At 41.3% G+C, this 17,569-nt stretch overlaps 1 protein-coding gene across 1 annotated transcript in view; it reads left to right on the plus strand.

The window, feature by feature from the left end:
- Positions 1-13,381: 13,381 nt before the first annotated feature.
- The window catches only part of ADGRF5 (adhesion G protein-coupled receptor F5), a 97,901-nt gene continuing 93,713 nt past the window's right edge, over positions 13,382-17,569 (plus strand). The window contains exon 1 of the mRNA XM_058553946.1: positions 13,382-13,488. The gene's annotated coding sequence lies outside the window, so the exon portion shown is untranslated. The remainder of the gene's footprint in view (positions 13,489-17,569) is intronic.

Below are 17,569 nucleotides of genomic sequence, written 5' to 3' on the forward strand. Positions count from 1 at the left end.
TGTTAATGCTAATTGATATGTGATTTTATTACAATATTTTAAGAAGACATGTAAAATTCATGGTTATTTCTCAATCTAAATATTTCTGTAAGACATTTATTGACAATTTTGGCTGCTACTTCCCCTACAGAGCAATATTTCTCCAAATTTAAATCAATTTATAAAACTACCTAGAAACTATAATGACTCAAGAAAGGTTGTCTAAGTTGACATTACATCAACACAACAAAATCTTGATTATAACAACGTAGTTTGGTAGTTTTGTTGAAATTAAGGCAAGAAATATAAATTTTATGAAATATATATATAATTTACAAATTATGTATATCTTTATTTTATTATTCATCCAAACTTCACTGACTGGTCAAGAGAACAGTCAGAAAAGAGCAATAATTACTTTAAGCCATTTTTGATATTTTGCTGATTTATCAGTTATTTAGAAACCATTGCTTAATACACTTTTATATTGTCATCATGATGGTGTATATCTCAAGGTAGATAATGGTTACATATTTTGTTTAACAGTTTGTCAGTGTGATGGTCAGTTTTATGTGTTAACTTAGCTAGGCTATAGTACACAGCTATTCAATCAAATACTAATCTAGGTGTTGCCCTGAAGGTATTTTATAGATACCATTTACATCTATAATCGGTTGACTTTAAGTAAGGGAGATTACCCTAGGTAATCTGGGTGGGCCTGACTCTAACAGTTGAAAGGCCTTTAGAGCAGAACTGAGGTTTCCTGAGGAAGAAGAAATTCTGCCTGTGGAGCGCAGCTTCAGGTTGTGCCTGTGAGTTCAGCCTGTCCCTCCCGATCGCCTGCCCTACGGATCTCGGACTTGCCTAGCCAGCTCCCACAATCGCGTGAACCAATTTTTGCAATAAGTCTCTTAATATAGGTCTCCATCTGGTTCTGTTTTGCTGGTGGAAGCCTGACTGATACAGTTAGCTTAACTGATAATTTTTAGATACTGAGACATAGAGTATGTGACTCTCCATGTGCACTCTTGCTCAGCTCTACAAATGTAGGGACAGGCCTGCAGGCATGGTACTTCTTCCCTAAATGTCTTCTCCAGATTTGACCTGAGACACCTACCTTTACTCTTTCCTTATCTTCTCTTCGATGTATCTGTTCTTTTTTGCCCACTAATAGGATTTTGACCATTCCATTGAAAATCAACATATCTCAAGCTCTTCCCTGAGCTCCACCATTTTCCAGCTTTACCCAGTACTCCCATGAGCCTAGATGCCAAGGGTCCAGGACAAATGCTCCTCAGAGGTGAGAGATGGGTGGGCAGTTAATTATCTCATAAGCTGTCTTTCACCCCTCACTTGTGAATTAGGTACTTCTCAGGCTTTTCTTTTTCACCCATAACCATTCAGCTTCTAATCCTATTTTGCCTTCCTCTCCACCAATTCTTTTCCAATTACCCTAGAAAAATCTGTCTTTCTCCTTTCTTTGGTGTCAGCAAAAGCAGCTCCAGTCACCTCTGAGCACCTTCAGGCCACTTGCCTATGGAATTGGGTGAGGCAAGTAAAGGCTGCTAGAGCTCAAGGAGCCCACCTCCCCCCGGAGTGCAGGACTGTGTGGTTGGTGCCGGGTGCCTGTTCTTCTCATTGTCTTGCCCACATGCTCCTTTAGTTCGGGTGCCTCCCTGGCACTGGGTCTTTGCCAGACTTTTGACAACTCACCTATGTCCATCCTACTCATCAGTTTCTGAATACCTGATGGGCCTTGGGCCTGCTCTCTATATCTGTGCCCTCAGGTTTCTTGTTTTTATCAGGCCGTGGATCCCTTCCTGTCCCAACCAGCACTGTGCCTCCAGCTTCCAGTCTTGATTCTTCATGGGCCCCCTGAGAGTGGTGTGCTGAAGAGATTGCAGAAAGAGTCCAAGTCAGACAAGGCTATTCAGTAACATTAATAAACTACTATTTCCTCAAATTCCATGTACACCTAAAACATCATCAGTTCAATTTTTGATAACTTAAAGGAAATTTTGCTTGGGTTTCAGTCAAGATAATAAATTTTCTTCCAAATACCACTATTAGACTTTTTAATTAATAGAATTATTATTTCAGCTACCAATGAATTTATTTTTCTAAGTTTATTATTTTTATGAGCCCTAGCAATGATGTTTACCAACTATGGTATTATTGAAATTTTTATACCCTTAAATTGAGAGGTCAACAAAGATTAGTACCTATCAAGTTTTCAAAGTAAAATTCAAAGTGGCTAGCATGATGTCCCCAAAATGTCCATCTCCCCCTCTATTTAGACCAGTTCCTCTCAAACATCAGACTTCAATGTAAAAATCTTTTTTTACCCTAAATTATTGATTTTCTGCATAATTTTATTACAAAGATTGTAATTACTGTTTATGCGTATTTTTGTTTGCATATGGACAATTACACAGACAGTGTGGATCCTTTCAGGAAGCCACTGCTTCATATATTAAGTTATTCTTCCCTTCATTCACTTATTCAGTATTTACTATGAGAGCTAAAAAGTAACCCTGTATTTTTAAAGCACAGCAACGTGACCATGTGTAAGCTACAGAACCTCTCTGAACTTTAGTTTCCTATCAAAGATAGAAGTCGTCATAGCCGCCTTTCAGAGTTGATATCAGAATTGAGTGAACTAACATCCAATCTAGCATCGTATCTAGTACATAATAAGTATTCAATAAATGATAGCAATTATTGCTGTTATTTTAGAAATTTTGTTTCTGTTAAAAATATATTCTGCATGCCCAAATAAATAACTGTGTTTGGGAATAGAACTGTTTTGTGACTTCTAAACTGCCTTATCCTCATTTCTATCCTATTTCTATCAGATATGGGAATATGAGGAGGACAATTGAAATAATAGCAGATAGTAATTTTTTCCAAATTACGTTAAAGTTGTATTCAAACTCTCAATGAGGTCAACAGTCTGAGGCTAAAGTGTTTCTAAACTTAAATAGTTATGAAATTCTTTAATTGCTTAGACTGTGAGCTCTTTGGGTCTCTAGTGCTGGGAATAAAACCTGACACAGAGACTGGAAGCGGAGTCAAATCTCTGTGGTGTTGGCAGATTTTCTCCCTAAGATAGCTGGGGATGATTAGGAGACAAGCACGTTACATGAAGAAGATTCTTCGTGATGCTCATTGAGGAATAAAGAACACGTTTTTATAAATTCCAACTGATTTGAAGAATTAATAGCTGGGAATATTACTGTTTCTGTGAGAAGAAATGACAGCGCATTGAGGCAAGGAGAATGGAAGTTATCCCCTGTGAATGAACTGAAACATTAGCTGTAGGGCCGTTTCAACAATGATAAACCAAAGGAAGTGGTCTGAGTGCTGCCCACGCCCTGGCCTGAGGGTTCAGTCCAGGGAGACCTTGACGGCGGCTTATTTTTCCTACATTTCTCATTCCAGAGAAACAGGGTTGGGGAGAATACCTCACGTCATTTCCTAAGATGTTCAGTATTTACAGAACACGTTTCGTAATCTAGACCCAAGTAAAGAGGCAGTGCGTTCTGGAAATGGTATAGAACTTTCAAAGTCTATTCAAATTTCACTTCTGTCTATCTCCCAGCTTTGGGTCACCTGCAACTGTGAAAAACAAGCCTTTTAAGTTTTTCCAATCACTGATAGAAATCAGTCCTCCCTTGTCTTTATCTATCCCCAAAACCCTCTGTCCTCATGCCTTCTATCATTCTCTTTCTTATTAACTTATCTGTTCAACAAGTGTGTGGCACAAAGATGGATACAAAGCTGGTTACAATGAAGTCAAGATGCTTAAAATATAGTATAAAAAATAAGACATGCATATACTAGGAAGATAAGTTATACATAGGTGAGGAAGAAAAATAAAATGTTGCTGTTTAAATTGATAAAAGTACTGTAGCCTTCTAAGGGGGTAGTATAAAGATGGATGCTTGTTTTAGAAGATACCTGACTGGGGTCATTTTGGAGGTGAAAGTTGAAACCCCCTGGGCATTCAGATGGGTGGATGCAAAATGAGAGGAGAGATGAATTGCTCTGCATCATGGAGTGAGAAGAACTAGGACTTTACACAGCAGTAAGAGGATGGGCCCCAGGAGAGAAGAGGAGTGGGATGTCAGGAGGCTCTGGAAAGGAAGAAGAGCCAAGCACATGATGTAGATGGAGGCTTCGGGAGAACACTGGCCACAAAAATTCCCTGGGGAGTGGTAGCAGAAGGACTTTAGGACAATGATTCCAGTGATCGATGTAAGCTGTTTTCTGGGTTATGATGAATTACTTTCTCCGTTTTCTCGACATTTAAAAAAAAATCTGTTTCACCCAATAGCCTTATGCTAATGGGACTTTGGGGAAATGAAGGATCAGGGGTTCAAAGGGGGAACCAAGAGCAATGGCTTGGCAGCAAGCCATTTGGTGCTGATTCCAGTGCAGCCTCCAGTGAGGATGGCTCAGAAGAACTCAACTTTTTCCCACACCTCCTTTGTTGAGGATCCCAGAGGAATGGAGGGAGGGAGGGCTGGGCTTTGGTGGATTTCCCACAATACATGGATGGAAACTCCAGCCATTCCTTTTGCTATCATATAGGAAAGGCTGAAATCATCCCATAGGATTGTCTGTTGAGAGAATTAAATAAGTTAATATGCCAAGGGCTTGGCATATAGTAAACACTCAAAGAGTCTTTGGTACATATTATTATTTTTATTATTTGAATAGCTGGGTTATGAAATCATAAATAGATAATATGTAAGACAAGGAAGAGCTACTAAAGTGATATAGACAATATGTGTTCTAGGATTTAAGTGATGGGAGAGATTACTTGCGGCACCATTTATCAGAGAAAGGTTTATGGAGGAACTGAACTTCATGCTGAGCATCCGGACCTGTTTGAGACTGATGGATGACTCCAGCTGGAAGCCTAGCTCTCTGCAGAAGAGAAAAGACAAGACTTGTTGGAGGGGGAGAAGGAAATTCATTTGGGTCTGGAGCCAAAGCTAAGTACAGAAGAGCAGAGGTTACACTGGAAAGATAGACTGGACATAGACTGGGAGGGTTTTGAATGACAGTCTAAAGAGTAAAGCCTCTCGAGAGGCAGTGTGTGTATGCAAGAGGTGTCATGGAAGGACTTTTGAGAAGGGAGTATCAAAATTGTAGCAGGGCTTTAAGGAAATTAACCTGACAGCAGAGTGTCAATGGCTGGAAGGAGTGAGTCCAGGCGAGGAAAGACTGAGGATAATTTTTCAGTAGTTCAGGCTGGAAGAGATAAATGCAAGCATGAAGTGATGGCAGTGGATATACAAAGAAAGAGACATATGGGAAAGATATGTCAAAGTAATAATCAGCAGGTTCCGGAAAATGACTTGGGTTTGGGGAAAGGATGAGGACCTGGGAAAATTAAGGTAGAAGTAAAGCTAATTATCCCACCCTACATTTGAACCAGAAGAATGGTGGTGCCTAAAACAGAACAAGGCATGTGAGATACTTTGGGAAATGCCCTCATTTAAAGAGGAATGAAGAAAAGCCAGATCAGAAGGGAGGAAATGGGGAGTCCAAGGATAGAGACTTCAGGTGGTACAGATGCAAGGAAGATGAGATGGAAGTTTCAAAAAAGAATTGATCCATATGTTAAAAATTTCAAGATGACCAAGATGAGACCTGAGAAAAGCCCTTGTTAGCCTAAAGTCATGGGTGACTTTAAACAAGGTGATTTAGAGAGAGAGATGGATTACCAGATAGAGGAGGAAGAGGCTGGGTGATTATCAAGTGTTCTTTTTGATAAGTTTGGATGAAAATGGAAGAGAAAAGATAAGATGGTAATTCAAGAGTAGGCAGAGGAAGAGATATGAGGAAGAGGAAGGTTTTTGGAGGAAGAGATATGACCATGTTTTCAGGCAAAAGGATTAAGGACTAAGTAGAAAGGGAGAGGTTAAATATGCTAGGAGAGGATAGTTACAAAGGAGGTGAGATGGGGTCAGATCTCAAGAGCGCTAGTAGGCTGCTGAGTCCTGGAACTCCTGGTCAAGCAGCTCTGAGGATCCAGCTGTGGTTCACAGTGGAAATACCTCTTCAGTAACCTTTTGTGGCCTTTCCCATCAGTCACAGAGAGAGCAGGAAAGATGGATCGGTAGGTCCCTGGGAGCAGAAGCTGCTAGTGGCACAGCGGAATGTCAAGAAAGAAAGATATGATGGAAAATTGGCAAAGAGAGCATTTAAATAGCTATCTATGGTGTCTGGGTTTGATAGGAAGGTGAGAGTAGCTTGAAGCAGCTGGAGTCTAGGCAAGGAGGCCAGGAAGAAGTGGGGCTCTCGATGAAGGCAGACTTCCCATGGAAGGGAGGAAGAAGAGGTCAAAGGGTGCTCTCCCCCCAAACAAGTCAAACTTAGAATCATCTGTTTTGAAATTAGAGCAGTTCCAGATGGTGACATTGTGGCAACAGACGGTGATTTGCTAATGTGGGGTGAAATTCATTGGCATTGAGGAGCTCAAGGAAGTGCGAGGTCAAGGTCTTGAAAGGGAGGATGCAGAAATCGCAGAGAACGATTCCAGAGTGAAGATAAGAGTGTGAGCCAGGGGCCAGTCTTCAAAGAACCGTGTAAGGGTGAGTGGTGATGGGTAAGCATGAGGGGAATGGGAAGTGGGTAACAGAGATGGGGAAGGGTTTGTGCCTAGGGGGCAGGTGTGGTGACCAGGATGGCACACCCAGGGAGACAGAAGGGGATCTGGAGGCAGAGACTCCTGTGAAGGGAGGAGGCCTTTACCCCAGGCCTGCATTGTGTACGACGGTGGTGCACAGAAATGCCTCAGGGGAAACAATCTGGCGTGGAGATCCAGGAAGCCCCACATCACTAGCGGGTGTAACTTTATCACAGTAATGTCTCCTGGGTAGCCACGTGATTCCCCTCAGTCACATCTTTAAAGAGACATGGTCTCTGTTTGTTTATTCACTTTTCCGTCTGAGATGTTGAATGGCATGGCTGGGAGTGAGTCTGAGACAAGGACCATCCCTTACCTAACAGGAATGTCAGAGGTGAGAGAAGTTTAGCCACAGCTTCCTCCTCTATCTCTATAATTAAAAAAACAAAAACAAAAAGTTTCTTCAATGTATTTTCAACCCATGCAGTATATTCTCAACCCACGCTGGTTTGTTGCTAAAACTCCACCAACCAAACCAACCAACCAACCAACCAACCAACCAACCAACCAAAGCAATGTTTATACTCAGATGCAGAATGCCTAAGGTTAATTTTTAAAAACAAGTTCCTCTTTACATCATTCAAATAAAATTAAAATAATTTCTTTTTCAAACTTCCTAAGATACATACATGTTGTGTGTGTGTGAGGAGATCAGCCCTGTGCTAACATCTGCCAATCCTCTTCTTTTTTTTTGGCTGAGGAAGACTGGCCCTGGGCTAACATCCGTGCTCATCTTCCTCAAGATACATACATTTTTAAAGCAAGTTGTCTTTGAGAAACTTTTAGATATATTCATTGAGGTTTTACAGGTTCTCTTGTGAACTATATCAAACAGTGCATAGAGTAGCAGATGCTGAGCTGTCAGTAAACATGCAGGACACTGGAAAATACTGCATCTGAGGACACAAGGTTTCATTTCACATGGAAGAAGTGAGCAAATCTGAGATGGAGCCAAGGATAATACTGCATTTCATCAAGGGTTGAAGATAATTATGATCTTCCCTGAAGTTCTCTTCCTAGTAACTTTTTTTCTACCACAATTGCAGGTGGAGAATGTGAAAAGAATGTGTTTTATCTATGACTCAAAAGGTCTCTATTTTTTAAAATAATATTTTACTGACTTTGCTTTTTTCTTTTTTAAAAGACAAACTGTAGAGAAAAACAACCGTCTGTATTACGTGCCATACAGATTAAAGTATTGATATTTTGTCATTTTTGTTTCTTTTTTTATACCAAAGACATAGAATAAAATGGAAAATCTCTTTTATTCCCTGCTTATTCCTCTTCTATACCTTCCTTCTCCTAGACTGCACTGTGTATTTTTTTCATCATATATCATTTGTGTATATTTTTCTGCAACTGGCTTTTTTCATTCTGGCTTTTTTTTTTCCTTCTTTTTTTTTTTTTTTTTTTTTTTGGTGAGGAAGATCAGTCCTGTGCTAACATCTGCCAATCTTCCTCTTTTTTTGCTGAGGGAGACTGGCCCTGGGCCAACATCTGTGCCCATCCTCCTCCACTTTGTATGGGACGCTGCCACAGCATGGCTTGCCAAGCAGTGCGTCGGGGTGCACACGGGATGCGAACTGGCTAACCCCGGGCCACTGCAGCGGAGCGTGTGCACCCAACCGGTTGCGCCCCCAGTTGGCCCCTTCCTTTACTTTTTAAAAAATTATCCTTTCATGTTGATACATATAGATCTAGTTCACTATTCCTGTAGAAATACTAAAATTTTTTTATCCATTTCCCCACTGATGCATATGTATGTTTTTTTAGATTCTAGCTATTAATAATAAAAGATGATGCAATTGAACATGCTTATATTTTCTCCTTGTATATATAGGCAAAAATTTCTCTAGAATAAATACATTGACCAGAATTTTGAACTATCCTGAATACTGCCAAGTTGCTCTCCAGTGCTTTACCCAATAATACTCACTCAGCAGTGTGAGAGTTCCTCATTCCCCTCAAAACACTCAGCAGTGTATGAGAATTCCTAGGTCCCCAAAACACTTAGATTTATGCCTTTCTTTTTCTCTTTCTTTCTTTCCCTTCCTCTCTTCCTCCCTTCCTCCCTTTCTTCCTTCCTTCCTTCCCTCCTTCCTTCTCTCCCTCCCTCCCTCCTTTCTCTCTTTCTCTCTCTCTCTCTCCTTCCTTCCTTCCTTTTTTCTTTCTTTTTCTTTCTCTCTCTCTCTCTCCCCTCCTCCTCTCTCCTTCCCTCCCCCCCCCACTTCCTTCCTTCCTTTTTTCCTAACATCTTTATTTTCCAGGGAAGAATATGATAGTGGTCTTACTTAAGGCGAACATTTTTCTTTTTTCCAGGAACAATCCTACTGAGATTTCTCGCGTATGCTCCTGAGGTGACAGGTTTGATATTACAGAATATACATTTCCTTTTTATCTCTCAGTGAAATAATGGAAATCATAGAACTCCCTTAGTAGTCCCCTTTTAGTGCTCTATCTTCAGTGACAAATGTGACGTTAATAGTTGGCAAAGAGAAAAATGGCTAATGGAACAAGACAAGCCTCACCTCTGATGTAGGTGGAGCTGAAGCGCGTGTGACTGAGTCCCCCTTAGAGCTCTGCAGAAAGAGCCACGTGTTTGTGGAAAGTGATCTTTGAGCATCTAACAGATCACATTTGCTCTGTTACTTGCCATGATTGTTCATGCTTCTCACAATTCCTCCAAAATCAGGAATCATCCTTCTCAGAAAAACATCAGAACTTCCACATGGAGCTGTTAGGTGTGTTATTTTTTTCCCCTCCGAATGATGGAATTAATGACAAATTCATTTCAAAAATAAAAAATAAAAAACAAAACAAAAAATCCTTTATGTTTACCTGCCTTTCTGGCACTAAGGGCTTTAGGAAGCAGGTTGGACTGACTGGTTAAAACATTCCTTAAAGATAAATCATTCTATGTCTTTGATATAAAAAAAAAATATTGCAAGTCACATCAATTAAAAACACAATAAATATCAAAATTAAAGAGAAACTAAAATACACAAATATATTGATATTTTCTGGTCTCTTCCTGGCAAAGTGCCACTGTCCCCTTTGTTGAAGGGTTTGCTGTAGGTGATGGATAGTAAGATATTTCCAGATGGTTGTCTATGCTGCTAGAATTCCTGAAAATACTGTTGTAAAGAACTATGGAATACCTGAAATATGTGTTCTTCGCTTATCCAGTTCTTCTCACCTCCAGGGTACTAGTTTCCATGAGTCCAGACCTCGGCACTTCACCCTACCCGGTAAACCCATGTCCAGTTATGGTTTAGTACAGTCCACCTTCCAGCTCTGCCTATATTTCTGCCCTGATGGAAACCCTGTACCCTCCTAACTGTTCAGCTGAGGCAGTTCTGTCATTTGCTTTGATAATCAACATGCTTTGTTTATTTCATGTTTTTATTTTACACACTCAGGGAACACAGAAAACTAAGCAAAATATTGAAGAAAATAGAGTTCTGCCACTGCAAATTCCCAATACAATTTGCCATATGCACAGATTATCACCTGACTTCTGTTAAAAGATCATTTTCAAAAAGGTGAAATCATCACTCTCATACAAATATAAAATAAACATGTGACCAAAATTTTATTTAACTCATTATTTAGTAAGGGGACAGTAATATGTTAAAACTGGTTCAAAGAAAAATCTCAAGAGTAGGTGTATTTATATAGGTAATCAGGAATGTTGACCCAATTTTGCTAATAGATGCAAAATATAGACTAATAGCCTATAGAGCACTAAAATGTAATGTTTAGGGTAATCATTTCTACAGGTTGGAAATCAATGGGATCTCAACGGGAGAAAATTAGTTTGTATTTCTATGGACAAGAATCATTTGCATTACTGTCAGTTTCTACATCTTTCAGAATTATAAAATAGCCAGTCAAAAATAGTCAAAGGTATAGACCCCTATAGATTCAGCTCCTCACCAAGGGTCTGCTAGTCAACTCAACATTCTGTTGACATGACACCCAGTCATCTTTTCTCACTCTAAAGTCTTTCACTGTGTTTCTTGACTATTCTATTTTCAATGGAAGTAATATCCATTGGTTAGGAACAAAATTGAGACTCCATGAAGAAAATTCAAACTATTGGTTTAATAAATATCTTTGCTATAGTATAGATATATGCATATATTAAATTACAATTAATTGCACAAAACTAGATATTCAGAATCGCGCACATTTAGATTATCTTTATAGATGTTAGATTATGGGTCTCTGTTACTGTTGCTTATACTCTGATCAGACAGTCTCAACGGGGCCTTCCCAGCCCTTAACAGCCCTTATCCATACACAAAGTGACATTTTGGTTCAGAGGAACCGTGAGAAGTAGCCAGAATACATGCTCTGACAGTCTAGTAGTAACATTGGTGTCATGAAAGTCTTCAAAACGGAGAAATGAAAAATGATTATGTAGCTTTAAAAATGTTTTCAATCCAAGCAAAATGCAGAAGCTAATTTCTGTGTCATAACAGCAGCACTGTGGCATGTCCCTTGACCCTCTTCTACAATTTGATTTTTAGAAAACACGGATTTGATTTATCAAGGAGCATAGGAAAGGCCTGGGGGAGTCAGGTTTCTAGACTCTGCTAGAAAAAACCGCTTCTAGAAGAAATGCAGCCCTGGATAGTCATTTTCCTTCCATCTCCTACCCTGCTGTTTTCTAACGTTGCTGGATCCTTACACTTCTTCCCACCTCTCCCTCCTGTCTTTACCTCCCCTTCCTTTCCCTGTCCCACATCCCTACCTCCTCTTTCCTTCCCATTCTCCCATTTGGCACGCCTCACTTTCTCCTCTCTCTCTTCTCACCTCCAACAGCTTTTTCCTTCACCCTTACAAACTTCAGTCCTCCTTCCTGTGGGCATGTCTAAAGCTTCATTTTCTGAGTAGAGGTCATTTCCTACTCATAGTATAGTCCCTATGAGGACACGGACATACAGCAGGTGACAAACTGTGGCATTTCAGTAAATATTAAAAATCAGCATGGCAATATCGCCTGAGAAATTGCTCTACTTTGTCTGCCAGAGTTTAAACTGTAAAACCCTAACAATAATCTTATGTTTTCCTCTGGGTCATTTGTTTTCCTTTTTCCAAAAAGGGGAATAACTGTAATTAATAATGCTCCTGCCGCTAACACTAAACTTACACAAATTACACCCTTCTGGGTCTTAGGTCTAGGGGTGTAACGCTGAAACAGACACGGTCCATGACTTTACAGAGTTTATGGCAGGAGACAGGGGAGAAGTGGGCAGGTCTTCACTGCTTTGAGTTATGAGTGTTACCAGAGAGATAAGCATGGTTTGCTAAGGAAGAACACCTACAGGGGCCCAGGAATCAGAAAAACGTTTTCTGGAAGATGTGAGATTCGAAGGATTAGGGGTTGGAAGGAGAGGGTGGGTGGAGGCGGGCTTTGAGGTAAGGCGGGAGAGGTTAGCCAGTGCCAGGACCTGCAGGTTGCTGTAAGCCACGTTAAAGTGTTTCTCCTTTATTCTTAGGTGATTGGGAGATTTTCAGCGTGAGAATCATATCATGAAGACTGCATTTGAGAGAGATTGCTCTGACTGCGGGAGGTGAATGGACTGGAGGTGAGCTGAAGATCAGCAAGGAGACCACTGGGGTGATTTTACCTCAGTGATGTGTTTGTGGTCTGTGCCTGCTTTCACACACAGGCCAGCATTTCCCCCTGTGCACCAGCTTCCGAGTGCACTGCTGTTCAAGGGTTGACTGTCATCCCACACAACAAAATGGCCATAGTCCAAGCCTCTTGATAACTCAGCTGATTAAAACCAACACACTCGTCACTCCAATCCTCTTCCTCTAGCAGGGACCGGCTCCACGGATGTACAGCATGCACAGTTTCATCGAGTCCCATACTCAGAAGGGCCCCCACACTTGGTTTAATGTTCTGCTGTCACCATCTTGAAATCCTTAATCTTTGAATGAGTGGTCTCACATTTTCATTTTGCACTGAGACCCACAAATTATGTAGAGGGTCTTGCTTTCAGCAATCTGTGGATGGCAGCCTTCAGATAATTCTTTAAAACCTCAGGCAAATGGCCTGAGGAATTTAAGAGTTGTTCCAAGATTAGATACAGAATGTCATCAGTGTTTTCAGAGACAGAGCCAAGAGGGTCTTTTCCTAAGCTGGTGAACAGAGTCTCCTCAGGTGTGTTTTGACCTGCCTGTCACGAGTGGCTCTGTAACAAGACATCTGGACCGTGGCCAGAAAATGCTTCAGGTCAGTGGAAGAGGGTGAGGGCATTCTTGACTTTTGCAGAATTAAACACTTGGAGCAACTTCAGGAAGAAAGCACTCGATAGCAGGCAAAGCTAGCTGGCCCATCAGCTCCCAGCCTGCTGCCCTGTTCATACTCATTTTCATGGTGCTTAACGTGTTTATTCTCTTCTTTCCAGTGGCCAAAGGACAAGTTTAAATTTCTTATTTCCTCTAGGGAGCCTGCAGAGAGGCAACAGGCACCAAATACAGGAAATCATGTGGAGAGGATCTCTTATTTATTACGGTTCCCATATTACTTCCCTTCCTCCAGCCTCCGCCCCCACCTCCAGCCACCCTTGTCTCCCAGCTTTTTCCTGCAGCAGAGAACAGAAGGCAGTTCACCTCTGCTCCCAAAGGTCTGTGTGAGCCCCGAGGAGCTGAAGTCTGGTCTTGTGAAACCCCACCCTCCTGTGGCTGTGTGATTGAATGGGAAGTCCCTAAGTTACATCTCACATAAGAGGTTCTTGGGAAGATCTCTCGTACAGGGTTAAACTTCAGGAACCTACAAACCACAGAAGAGAAAGGTAGGTCCTTGCATTATTTTGTTTTGTCTCGTGGAATGTGAATCCAGCTACTCTGAAGTAGATGTGTGTGTCCATGCGGCTTTTCTAGTTGGTTGCATGTTTTCAATCTGTGTCCTGTTGAGATTTACTGATTTATAGGACTTTGAGGAAAGGTAGTGAGAGGGGAGATGACATTTGAGTTTTTTGAATTTGTACATCTTTGGATAAAGAATGCCAACTAGCATAGTACATAGAACATGAGCTGATTCTTATTCTTTTTGGAGGGCAAATCTCATAAGAAGTTGCAGCTTTTGCTTCTGCAGAAGGGAAAATTTACCACCTGTCATTTCTTTTCAACAATGTAGACCCCCACCATGATTTATTTATTTATTTTTACTCCTTTCTGAGTTTTTCCTTTCAGTTAAAGATGTACCAGAGTTGACAGAGGATTTTCTAACAGGAATAGAAATAGGTGTTTCTAATATAGGGTACTTATGAGTTATAAGTAAATGAACAAGCACTTTGTTCAGGATCTGGTTGACTTCCATGCTATTTTCCAGAATTTTCTATGAAACAATTCCCCCTTTGTGAAGTTTCCTGAAATTACATGCAAGTAGTGACAACGTATGTCAAGTGATGGCTGAGAAGGCTGATTTTGTTTATTCTGTTGTGATAATTGTCTGCCGGGATGATGATCATTCCTTAGCAAGCTGCTCTTTTTGGTCACTATTGGGGCTCAAGATGATGTGTTGACTGAGACCAGGAGATGGGTCAAGCCTTGTTCAAATAATACTACATATATCTCTGATTTTTTTTTTTTTTTTTGCCTCTTATGTTGTTATCGTTTCATTTTGTCCTGACAACCAGCCTCTCCTCTGTGAGAAATATTTTATAATGACGTCATAGTACATCAGCCAATTTACACCCATTTATTGAACATTGACTATTCTTCCCTGGCTTATTTAGTTCAGATTCTCAAAACTTCTTGCAACCTATGTATTTTACCTCAGCACAGTCTCCTTCCATTCCATCCTCCACATCCTGCTGTACGGTTCTTGGGAATATGTAATTCTGACAATGTCACTCTTTTCAGTGAAATAGTTCCATTGTGCCCCATTGCTTACAGCCTTGCTACCTAAAGGGTAGTCTGGGAATCAGCTGCATCAGGCTTTCTGGCAGCTTGTTAGAGAAGCAAGTTCTCCATCCCCTTCCCAGACTTACTGAACCTCCATTTTAACCAGGTCCTTGGGTGATCCATGCACATTAAAGAGAAGCCCTGACTTTAAAGCAGGGTAGACAAGACCTTTAAGGTCTGCTCCTTATCATCCTGTTCATCCTCACCTCTCACCACCTGACTTTCCAGCTGTACTAAATACCCTGCATTTCTCCAATACACAAGAGCCCTAATGCCTACCTATGTCTCTATATGCTGCTCCTCCTGTCCGGGATACCTCCATTCATCTTCTCCATCCAACTACCATTACAGCCTGATTTGTTTTCCCTCTTTCCCCCTCAATCCATCTCAGACTAAGTGCCCCTCAGGTCTGTGATTTTATGGCACTTGGTGAAATGATTCTGTCCTAGCCCTTAGTACCTTAAATGATGGTTGCTATGTTTATTTTCACCTTTGGGGAGTTATCCGTCTTTGATTTCTGAATCCATAGCCCTTGAAACAATGTCGGCAGTGTAGCTTGTGCTCAATAAATATTTATTGAATTTATGACAGAACGAATGGATGAATGAATGCATATATTGTCTGAAAAACCCAAATTAATTACCAGATTGAGATCTATAGTTTGAAGTTTTCCCAGGAGATTGCCAATCCCTATACATGTCTCACACTCTCCTTTATGAGACTTTGTTGGATTCATTTTTTCACCAAATATTTTGAATACCTGTTCTGTGACATAGATTTAGAATCTATTTCTTTATGTCTATGTGGATAGGCTCTCCCACTGTGTGTTTCTCTGTCAGTGCCCCTCATTCTCCACCACTCCAAGTCAGAGGCTGTCTCATTTTTCAGCAAATATATACTGAGCACCTTCCACATGCCAGGCACTGTGCTCTGTGCTGGGGATACGAAGGAAATGACATAGGTGTGAGTACTTCCCCCAGGCACCTTCCATATAGGAGATGTACTCTTTTTTTTTTTTTTTTTTGTGAGGAAGATCAGCCCTGAGCTAACATCCATGCTAATCCTCCTCTTTTTGCTGAGGAAGACTGGCTCTGAGCTAACATCTATTGCCAATCCTCCTCCCTTTTTTTCCTCAAAGCCCCAGTAGATAGTTGCATGTCATAGTTGCACATCCTTCTAGCTGCTGTATGTGGGACGTGGCCTCAGCATGGCCAGAGAAGCAGTGCGTCGGTGTGCACCCGGGATGCCAACTCGGGCTGCCAGTAGTGGAGAGCACGCACTTAACCACTAAGCCACTGGGCCGGCCCAGAGGTGTACTCTTTATCATCCTCTATCTTGCTTCTCCCTAAAAAGAATTAAGGAAAAATCAAAGGAGTCTAATCTCTAATAAATGTTGGCACATACAAGCTTGAAGGCAGTGTGATTTAGCAGAATGCAAGCTGGGCTGTGCTTTGGGGCCTGGATTTAGTCCTGCACCCGCAAATCACTTGCCATGTGAACTTGGGTGAATCCACATCCATTCTCTGAACCCTGATTTTCTCAAGTGGTGAACAGGACAGAGAGCCACAAGGAAGAGAAGCACCTGCCTTCATGAATGCACGATAGGAGTGCATGTCTTCATGAGAAGACGATATCCAGTGAGCCTCTGCACTCCCCTCTCTCACACTGCATGGTTATCTGAAGGGCAATGCTCTGCAGTTCTGAGTCAAACTGGCAAAGAAGAGATCTCAAGGGAGTCATTTCATTACTATGCCCCTGTGCTCAGCTGTAGACATTAAGGTTGTCCTTGGGTACCTTCCATCGGGCACAGAGTGGCAATGGCTCCTAGGGAGCAGGGCCCTGCAGCTTAGAGGAATCCATTTGGCATTAGTTGTTGGGTGTGGAGCTGGTTTGCTGAGGAGGGAGGCAGTGTCATCCTCAGGCAATCTCTGCTTTTGGAAAGCAGCCAGGAGATGGGAAGGAAGGAGCTCTACCAAGTGGTGCAGGAAAACTCTAGAAGCCTGTAGACATATAGCCAGCCATTACACTGACCCTCACCATGGCATGGCTACAAGGACTCTCTCTCTGACTACATATGGGCTTTTTCTTTTCCTACCTAAAGATTTGTGACTTAGCCAGATTTCACCTAGAATATATGTTAGGGAAGGGCATAGTACCATTGTCCCCAAGCTTTTCATAGGGTGTATGGACGGCTGGGGGAAGACAAATACTTTCTATTTGTTCTTCAGACACAACCGCCAGACTCAGTCTGAAGCAAACTGTTTAAGCTCTCTCAAGCAAACACTGTTTCCCTCTCTGAACCCTCTTGTCTTGCTCCCTTATCAGCTGAAGCTTTCAAATGAGATGCCTCCTGGACCTCCCTCATTCCTGCTTGCTTCCTGTTGCTTATGCATCTCTTTGACTCCATTCTTCCTGCACGCCAGCCTTGTCTACAGTGGCCTTTCAGCAGCCGAAGTGTTTTCTACTGGTCATTTCCTAACCTCTCAAATTAACATTAATTTCTATTAGTAAGCATAAGTTGTAGCCACAAAAGGGATGTTGACCTGCATGGGATGTTTCTAGCAGCCTGCCATAGATCTCAGAATGTATCTGAGACCAAAATCTGGTTCCACATTTCTTTTTTAATCAGAGGCATGTGGTGGGCTAGAAAGAGGCAGACCTGGTTCTGAATCCCCTACCTGCCTCTTCCTTTAATAAGTAGTTGTATCTTGTTGTGTCTTGCCGAGTCTTTGTTCTGGTTCTGAAAATGCAGATACTATTTAGCACACAAGATTGTAGAGAAGGTTAATTAGCTAAAGTACCTAATATGTTGCCTCGAGAAATACATCCGATCTTAAAAGAGGAGGCTGGCCAAAATGGTGAAAATGAGAAAATTGTCTTTTGCAGAATATTTGAAGTAAAAAGTCAGTCCTGCAGCATGTAAAGGCCGCCTTCAAATATTTAAAGATTGCTCTATGTGCAAAAAGA

This window comes from Diceros bicornis, chromosome 14 (genome assembly GCF_020826845.1).
Source record: "Diceros bicornis minor isolate mBicDic1 chromosome 14, mDicBic1.mat.cur, whole genome shotgun sequence".
Taxonomy (NCBI): Eukaryota; Metazoa; Chordata; class Mammalia; order Perissodactyla; family Rhinocerotidae; genus Diceros; species Diceros bicornis.